Genomic DNA, 10,006 nt, shown 5'->3' on the forward strand with positions numbered 1-10,006 from the left:
ATGGGTATCGAACCCAGAACCCTGGTGTTGCAAACACCATGCTCTACCAAATGAGCTACAGGGAAGGCTGTTGGTTAATTCTCAAATATAAAAATATAAAAATGGCATACAAAGAACAGCATACATAAGAACAAATGAATAGCATACGATCGTAGATTCATTTTAGACTACACAAGCTAACAAACAATTACAATGACAAAGTCACAATAATCACAAGAATGGCTTAAGATCAAAGTCTATGTTGAGACCGAAGGGTGCAAGGGTCTTTAAGTTAAAGATCAAGGCAGCCTTTCGTTTTAACAATAAATGATCAAGGTCACCCCCTCTCCTAGGGAGGGTGACATGTTCGATGCCAATATAAAGCAGAGACGAAATCGAGTGGTTTGCTTCCAAAAAGTGGGCCGCATCATGGATAGCCAGTCTTTGTATTTGTATCAACCCATGGAGGTCTGGATTTGGAGTCACACTCAAAATTAAAGTGGAAAACCACACTACAGGCTGATCCAACTTTGATGTAATGTCCTTAATAAAACAAGTCAAAATGAGGCTCAGTAGTGTGTGTGGCCTCCACGTGCCTGTATGACCTCCCTACAATGCCTGGGCATGCTCCTGATGAGGTGGCGGATGGTCTCCTGAGGGATCTCCTCCCAGACCTGGACTAAAGCATCCGCCAACTCCTAGACAGTCTGTGGTGCAACGTGGCGTTGTTAGATGGAGCGAGACATGAGGTCCCAGATGTGCTCAATTGGATTCAGGTCTGGGGAACGGGTAGGCCAGTCCATAGCATCAATGCCTTCCTCTTGCAGGAACTGCTGACACACTCCAGCCACATGAGGTCTAGCATTGTCTTGCATTAGGAGGAACCCAGGGCCAACCACACCAGCATATGGTCTCACAAGGAGTCTGAGGATCTCATCTCGGTACCTAATGGCAGTCAGGCTACCCCTGGCGAGCACATGGAGGGCTGTGCGGCCCCCCAAAGAAATGCCACCCCACACCATGACTGACCCACCGCCAAACCGGTCATGCTGGAGGATGTTGCAGGCAGCAGAACGTTCTCCACGGCGTCTCCAGACTCTGTCACGTCTGTCACATGTGCTCAGTGTGAACCTGCTTTCATCTGTGAAGAGCACAGGGCGCCAGTGGCGAATTTGCCAATCTTGGTGTTCTCTGGCAAATGCCAAACGCCCTGCACGGTGTTGGGCTGTAAGCACAACCCCCACCTGTGGACATCGGGCCCTCATACCACCCTCATGGAGTCTGTTTCTGACCGTTTGAGCAGACACATGCACATTTGTGGCCTGCTGGAGGTCATTTTGCAGGGCTCTGGCAGTGCTCCTCCTGCTCCTCCTTGCACAAAGGCGGAGGTAGCGGTCCTGCTGCTGGGTTGTTGCCCTCCTACGGCCTCCTCCACGTTTCCTGATGTACTGGCCTGTCTCCTGGTAGCGCCTCCATGCTCTGGACTCTACGCTGACAGACACAGCAAACCTTCTTGCCACAGCTCGCATTGATGTGCAATCCTGGATGAGCTGCACTACCTGAGCCACTTGTGTGGGTTGTAGACTCCGTCTCATGCTACCACTAGAGTGAAATCACCGCCAGCATTCAAAAGTGACCAAAACATCAGCCAGGAAGCATAGGAACTGAGAAGTGGTCTGTGGTCACCACCTGAAGAACCACTCCTTTATTGGGGGTGTCTTGCTAATTGCCTATAATTTCCACCTGTTGTGAAATTTGTGAAATTTATTGTCAATCAGTGTTGCTTCCTAAGTGGACAGTTTGATTTCACAGAAGTGTGATTGACTTGGAGTTACATTGTGTTGTTTAAGTGTTCCCTTTATTTTTTTGAGCAGTGTATATATATGTATGTAAATTTAGCCTTTACTTAAACAGGTGGAAACAACAGAGGAGGAGACAGGCAAGTGGGACAACACAGGGATTGATCCCTGGTCTCCAATGCTGTAACACTTTGGGCTTCGTGGGTGTAGAGTCAGGCACAGGAAGCATGAAAATGTTTGGTACAATATGTAATTTAATAAGTACTGAAAACCGAGGAAATATGTCCAAACACAACAGGGTGAAACAATAACCCCGAAGTCCAAAATACATGTACCACAAAACATACAAAGTGACGGCACGTAACAAGCCCACACACAGAACAGGTGGAGAGGCGGGCTTAAATAATAAAACAAATTACTAATGGGAAACAGGTGTAACTCATAAAGAAATAACTAACAGAAAAACTAAAAAGGGATCGATGGCAGCTAGTAGGCCGGTGACGACGACCGCCGAGCGCCACCCAAACAGGGAGAGGAACCGCCCTCGGCAGTAGTCGTGACAGTACCCCCCCCCTCCCGACGGAGCCGCGCGCCGACACCGGCCTCGAGTTCGACCCGGAGGACGAGGCACAGGGCGATGGAAATCAACTAACAATGATGGATCCAGTATGTCCCCCACTAGGACCCAGCACCTCTCCTCCGGACCGTACCCCTCCCAGTCCACGAGGTACTGCAGGCCCCCCACCTGGCGTCCTGAGTCCAGAATGGAGCGCTGGGCCCCCCTCGATGTCCAGAGGGGGCGGAGGGACCTCCGGCATCTCACCGTCTTGTAGGGGACCAGCTACCACCGGCCTGAGGAGAGACACATGAAACGAGGGGTTAATACGATAATAAGAAGGGAGTTTTAATCTATAACACACCTCTTCTATTCTCCTCAGGACTTTGAAGGGCCCTACACGCTGCGGACCCAGCTTCCGGCAGGGCAAGCGGAGGGGCAGGTTTCGGGTCGAGAGCCAGACCCTGTCTCCCGGTGCGAATATGGGAGCCTCACTGCGGAGGCGGTCAGCGCTCCTCTTTTGCCTTTCTCCTGCTTGTTTAAGGGATTCCTCCACAGCTCTCCAGGTGTCCTTGGAGCGCTGTACCTAATCCTCCACCTCAGGAGCCTCGGTCTGACTCTGATGCCGTGGTGCCAGGACCGGCTGGTAGCCTAACACACACTGGAAAGGCGACATGTTAGTGGATGAGTGGCGGAGTGAATTTTGCGCCACCTCAGCCCAGGGTAAATACCTCGACCACTCACCTGGCCAGTCCTGGCAGTACGACCGCAGAAACCTACCCACCTCCTGGTTCACTTTCTCCACCTGCCCATTGCTCTCGGGGTGATAACCGGAGGTCAAGCTAACTGAGACCCACAGACGCTCCATAAACGCCCTCCATACATGGGACGTGAACTGGGGACCCCGATCAGAGACGATGTCCTCCGGCACCCCGTAATGCCGGAAGACATGGGTGAATAGAGCCTCCGCAGTCTGTAGGGCCGTAGGGAGACCGGGCAACGGGTGGAGACGGCAGGACTTAGAAAACCGATCCACAACTACCAGAACCGTGGTATTCCCCTGAGACGGGGGAAGATCGGTAAGAAAGTCCACCGACAGTGAGACCACGGCCGTTGTGGAACGGGGAGGGGTTGTAACTTCCCTCTAGGAAGGTGCCTAGGAGCCTTGCTCTGGGCGCATACCGAACAGGAAGAGACATAAAACCTCACGTCCTTAGCCAAGGTGGGCCACCAGTACTTCCCCCCTAAGGCCTTGCACTGTCCTCTCCACCACAGGATGACCCGACGAAGGTGGTGTATGAGCCCATCGAATCAATCGATCACGAACACCAAGCGGAACGTATTTAAAACCGGTAGGACAATTTGAAGGTGCAGGCTCCATTTACAACGCCCACTCAATGTCCGCGTCCACCTCCCATACTACTGCTTTTTTGAAGAACTCACATTTCTCAACCTTGACGTATAGATCATGCTTCAGCAGTCTACCAAGCACTTTGCGCACTAGAGACACATGCTCGGCGCGTGTGGAGGAGTAAATAAGGATATCATCGATATACACAATCACTCCCTGCCCGTGCAGGTCCCTAAGAATCTCATCCACAAAAGATTGAAAGACGGCTGGAGCATTCTTCAACCCATACAGCATGACGAGGTACTCATAGTGGCCCGATGTGGTACTAAATGCGGTTTTCCACTCGTCTCCCTTCCGAATACGCACCAGATTATAAGCGCTCCTGAGATCCAGTTTCATGAAAAAACGCGCTCCGTTAAATGATTCCACTGCGGTAGCAATGAGAGGTAACGGGTAACTGAACCCCACTGTGGTAGAATTGAGACCTCTGTAATCAATGCACAGACGCAAACCTCCCCCCTTTTTTTCACAAAAAAGAAACTCGAGGAGACAGGTGAAATGGAGGGCTAAATGTACCCTTGCCCCAGAGCTTCCGTGACATATAGCCAACGTCTCCTCCTGGGACAATGGGTACACGTGACTCTTAGGAAGCGCAGCGTTATCCTGGAGGTCTATCGCACAATCCCCCGGTCGATGAGGTCGTAATTTAGTCGCCTTCTTTTTACAGAAGGCGAGAGCCAATTCGGCATACTCAGGGGGAATGCGCACAGTGGAAACCTGGTCTGAACTCTCCACCGACGTGGCACCGATGGAAACACCTAGACATCTATCTGAACACTCCTCTGACCATCCCTGGAGAATCCCCTGTTTCCACAAAATCTTAGGATTGTGACTAGCTAACCACGGCACCCCCAGCACCACTGGAAACGCAGGTGAGTTGATAATAAAGAAACTAATTCGTTCCTTATGATTCCCCTGCGTTACCATGTCCAGTGGCACTGTGGTCTCCCTGATCAGCCCTGACCCTAATGGTCGGCTATCTAAGGAGTGCACGGGGAAAGGGGAATCTAACGGTACCAGCGGAATTCCCAACTTAAGGGCTAGTCCGCTATCCATAAAGTTACCAGCTACGCCTGAATCGACTAGCGCCTTATGCTGGGAAAAGGGAGCAAAATCAAGGAAAAAAATTAAGACAAAAACGTGACCAACAGAGGATTCTGGGTGAATGTGGTGCTGACTCACCTGGGATGAACGATGAGTGTTCTGCCTGCCCTCTCAACTCCCAGAGGGACCCCCCCAGCACCGGTCGGCCGTGTGTCCTCGTCGACCACAATTGGTGCAGGAGGGGCGCCATCCTCCGGTTCCCCTTGATGCAGTTCCTCCGAGCTCCATAGGAATGGGTGCAGGCAGGCTAGGAGCTGGCACTGACAGGACCCTCTCTGAACGCCCGCGGGTAGCCAGCAGATTGTCCAGTCGTATAGACATGTCGATCAGTTCATCTAGGGAGAGTGTAGTGTCCCGACATGCTAGCTCCCTGCGGACGTCCTCCCTGAGGTTACACCGGTAGTGATCTATTAGGGCCCTGTCGTTCCACCCAGCTCCAGCCGCCAAAGTCCGGAATTCTAGGGCAAAATCTTGCGCGCTCCTCATCTCCTGCCTAAGGTGAAACAGTCGTTCACCCGCCGCTCTTCCTTCCGGGGGATGATCGAAGACGGCCCTGAAACGGCGGGTGAACTCAGGGTAGTTGTTTCGTGCGGAATCGGGTCCATTCCACACAGCGTTGGCCCACAAAAATGCTCGGGCCGTCAAGCAGGAGATGAGGAGGCTCACGCTCTCCTCCCCGAGGGAGTCGGCCTCACGGTCGCCAGGTATAATTCAAGTTGTAATAGGAATCCCTGGCACCTTGCCGCTGCTCCATCATACTCCCTCGAAGGCGTAAGACGTAGTGCCCCAGATCCAGACGGGGAAGGGAGTGGAGGAGGTGAGCTCGTCGGGTGAACCGGAGGTGAAGGGAGACCACTCCTCTCCCATCGATCCATTCTCTCCATCATCTGGTCCATGGCTGACCCAATCCGATGGAGAACAGTGGTGTTATGGAGGACCCGTTCCTCCATCGATGGTAGAGGGGTGGTGGCTGCTTCTGCTGACTCCATTTCTATGGTGCGGGCTTCTGTAACACTTTGGGCTTCGTGGGTGTAGAGTCATGCGCAGGAAGCAGGAAAATGTTTGGTACAATATGTAATTTAATAAGTACTGAAAACCGAGGAAATATGTCCAAACACAACAGGGCGAAACAATAACCCCGAAGTCCAAAATACATGTACCACAAAACATACAAAGTGACGACACGTAACAAGCCCGCACACAGAAGAGGTGGAGAGGCGGGCTTAAATAATAAAACAAATTACTAATGGGAAAAAGGTGTAACTCATAAAGACATAACTAACAAAAAAACAAAAAAGAGATTGATGGCAGCTAGTAGGCCGGTGACGACGACCGCCGAGGGCCACCCGAACAGGGAGAGGAACCGCCCTCGGCAGTAGTCGTGACAAATGCAGAGCAGTATATGACTGGCCGTAAGAGTTACTGCTAAACCACGGGCTCTGCACGTCAGGTAAGAGATAATCAACGAGGGGCTATGCGTTCTATGGAAAATAATGAACGATGTGGAAGGTGTGTTCCACGTCATGCTGTTGGAGTGGAGCTAAGCTTCCACGTCAATCATTATGTTCCAGAGAAAGCATAGCCCTTTGTTGATTATCCCTTACTTAACATGCAGAGCCTGTGGTCTAGCAGTAACTCTTACGGCCAGTCATATAAGAATCATGATTCATGCACTGTTTTGGTCATCAAAAAATCATAATTAAGAATAATTTAACTTTAATTGGATGTTCTTGTTGTGTGGAGCCTTTCCCCTTCACTTTTGTCAGCTTACTTCTGTTTACTTACAATATGTCTTATTTCACCAAAGATGAGGGGACCGCTGTATAGTCTGTCATATCAGACTGCATTCATACATTTTTTGTTACTGCTGTAGCATTCTTTAATAGCACTTAATATAAACTGCCTATGTGCAATGCATGTTGCAGAAATTACTGAAAACAATGTAACTTTATTGCTATAGGCGTTCATAACTGGCTACGAGACTATTGTAGCAACATTAATTTACCATTTTGATACACCTGTAAACAAAGCTTGTTTTAGAAGGAGGATGGGATCCACTCAAATCATCTGGGTTCCTGGATCCATTCACAGCATTATAAGGCTGTGTTGAGTTCACCCTGCACTAACATAAATAACATGCTGCTAAGCTTCCCAGTAAAGCAATGAAAACAATCAAGCATCCCAGAAAAGTGCTAAATATAGCCAACATTAACATATGTAGTCCACAATCATCTCCTTTGTCTTGATCATGTTGAGGGAGAGGTTGTTGTTCTGGCACCACACGGCCAGGTCTCTGACCTCCTCCCTATAGGCTGTCTCGTCATTGTCGGTGATTAGGCCTACCACTATTGAGTCATTGGCAAACTTAATGATGGTGTTGGAGTCGTGCCTGGCCGTGCAGTCATGAGTGAAAAGTGAGTAATGGAGGGGACTGAGCACACACCCCTGAGGGACCCCTGTGTTGAGGATCAGCGTGGCAGATGTGATGATACCTACTCTTTCCACCTGGGGCGGCCCGTCAGGAAGTCCAGGATCCAGTTGCAGAGGGAGGTATTTAGTCCCAGGGTCCATAGCTTATTGATGAGGTTTGAGGGCACTATGATGTTGAACACTGAGCTGTAGCCAATGAATAGCATTCTCACATAGGTGTTCCTTTTGTCCAGTTGGGAAAGGGCAGTGTGGAGTGCAATAGAGATTGCATCATCTGTGGATCTGTTAGGGCGGTATGCAAATTGGAGTGAGTCTAGGGTTTCTGGATAATGTTGCCTTTCAAAGCACTTCGTGGCTGCAGATGTGAGTGCTACTGGTCGGAAGTCATTTAGGAAGGTTACCTTAGTGTTCTTGGCCACAGGGATTATGAAGGTCTGCTTAACCTCTCTAGGGTAGGTGGCACCAAATCGTCCCACCTACACATCAGCCAGTCTAATCCCGTGGCGCGATATTCAAATACCTTAAAAATGCTATTACTTCAATTTCTCAAACATATAACTATTTCTACACCATTTTAAAGACAAGACTCTCCTTTATCTAACCACACTGTCCGATTTCAAAAAGGCTTTACAACGAAAGCAAAACATTAGATTATGTCAGCAGAGTACCCAGCCAGAAATAATCAGACACCCATTTTTCAAGCTAGCATATAATGTCACATAAACCCAAACCACAGCTAAATGCAGCACTAACATTTGATGATCTTCATCTGATGACAACCCTAGGACATTATGTTATACAATACATGCATGTTTTGTTCAATCAAGTTCATATTTACATCAAAAAACAGCTTTTTACATTAGCATGTGATGTTCAGAACTAGCATACCCCCCGAAAACTTCCGGGGAATTTACTAACAATTTACTAAATTACTCACGATAAACGTTCACAAAAAGCATAACAATTATTTTAAGAATTATAGATACAGAACTCCTCTATGCACTCGATATGTCCGATTTTAAAATAGCTTTTTGGTGAAAGCACATTTTGCAATATTCTAAGTACATAGCCCAGCCATCACGGACTAGCTATTTAGACACCCAGCAAGTTTAGCCTTCACCAAAATCAGATTTACAATAATAAAAATGTTATTACCTTTGCTGTTCTTCATCAGAATGCACTCCCAGGACTTCTACTTCAATAACAAATGTTGGTTTGGTCCCAAATAATCCATCGTTATATCCAAACAGCGGCGTTTTGTTCGTGCGTTCTAGACACTATCCGAAATGGTAAATCAGGGTTACGAGCATGGCGCATTTCGTGACAAAAAAATTCTAAATATTCCATTACCGTACTTCGAAGCATGTCAACCGCTGTTTAAAATCAATTTTTATGCAATTTATCTCGTAAAAAGCGATAATATTCCGACCGGGAACCTGCGTTTCGGTAAATAGAGGAAAAAAAAGAAAGACGGGGGCGACCAGTGCACGCGCCTAAGCCCACTGTCCCCTGATCGGCCACTTGACAAAGGCGATAATGTGTTTCAGCCTGGGGCTGGAATGACGACATTCAGCTTTTTCCCGGGCTCTGAGAGCCTATGGGAGCCGTGGGAAGTGTCACGTTACCGCAGAGATCCTTTGTTTTGGAAAGAGATGTCAAAGAAAGCCAATAAATGGTCAGACAGGCCACTTCCTGTTCAGAATCTTCTCAGGTTTTTGCCTGCCATATGAGTTCTGTTATACTCACAGACACCATTCAAACAGTTTTAGAAACTTTAGGGTGTTTTCTATCCATATCTAATAAGTATATGCATATTCTAGTTACTGGGTAGGAGTAGTAACCAGATTAAATCGGGTACGTTTTTTTATCCGGCGGTGTAAATACTGCCCCCTAGCCCTAAGAGGTTAAAACATGTTGGTATTACAGACTCGGACAAGGAGAGGATGAAAATGTTAGTGAAGACACTTGCCAATTGTTCAGCGCATGCTCGCGGTACACGTCCTGGTAATCCATCTGGCCCTGCGGCGTTGTTAATGTTGACCTGTTTAACCTCTTACTTCTAGACGTTCCGCTAGCGGAACACCTGCTCCAATAGCCAATGATGGGCGTGGCGCGAATGACAAATTCCTCAAAAATACAAAAACTTCCATTTTTCAAACATATGACTATTTTACACCATTTTAAAGACAAGACTCTCCTTTATCTAACCACACTGTCCGATTTCAAAAAGGCTTTACAACGAAAGCAAAACATTAGATTATGTCAGCAGAGTACCCAGCCAGAAATAATCAGACACCCATTTTTCAAGCTAGCATATAATGTCACAAAAACCAAGAAGACAGCTAAATGCAGCACTAACCTTTGATGATCTTCATCAGATGACACACCTAGGACATTATGTTATACAATACATGCATGTTTTGTTTAATCAAGTTCATATTTATATCAAAAACCAGCTTTTTACATTACTAGCATACCCACCGCAAACTTCCGGTGAATTTACTAAATTACTCACGATAAACGTTCACAAAAAACATAACAATTATTTTAAGAATTATAGATACAGAACTCCTTTATGCAATCGCAGTGTCAGATTTTAAAATAGCTTTTCGGTGAAAGCACATATTGCAATATTCTGAGTAGATAGCCCGGCCATCATGGCTAACTAATTTGACACCCACCAAGTTTGGCCCTCACCAAACTCAGATTTACTATAAGAAAAATTGG

Source organism: Salmo salar, chromosome ssa20, assembly GCF_905237065.1.
Source record: "Salmo salar chromosome ssa20, Ssal_v3.1, whole genome shotgun sequence".
Classification (NCBI taxonomy): Eukaryota; Metazoa; Chordata; class Actinopteri; order Salmoniformes; family Salmonidae; genus Salmo; species Salmo salar.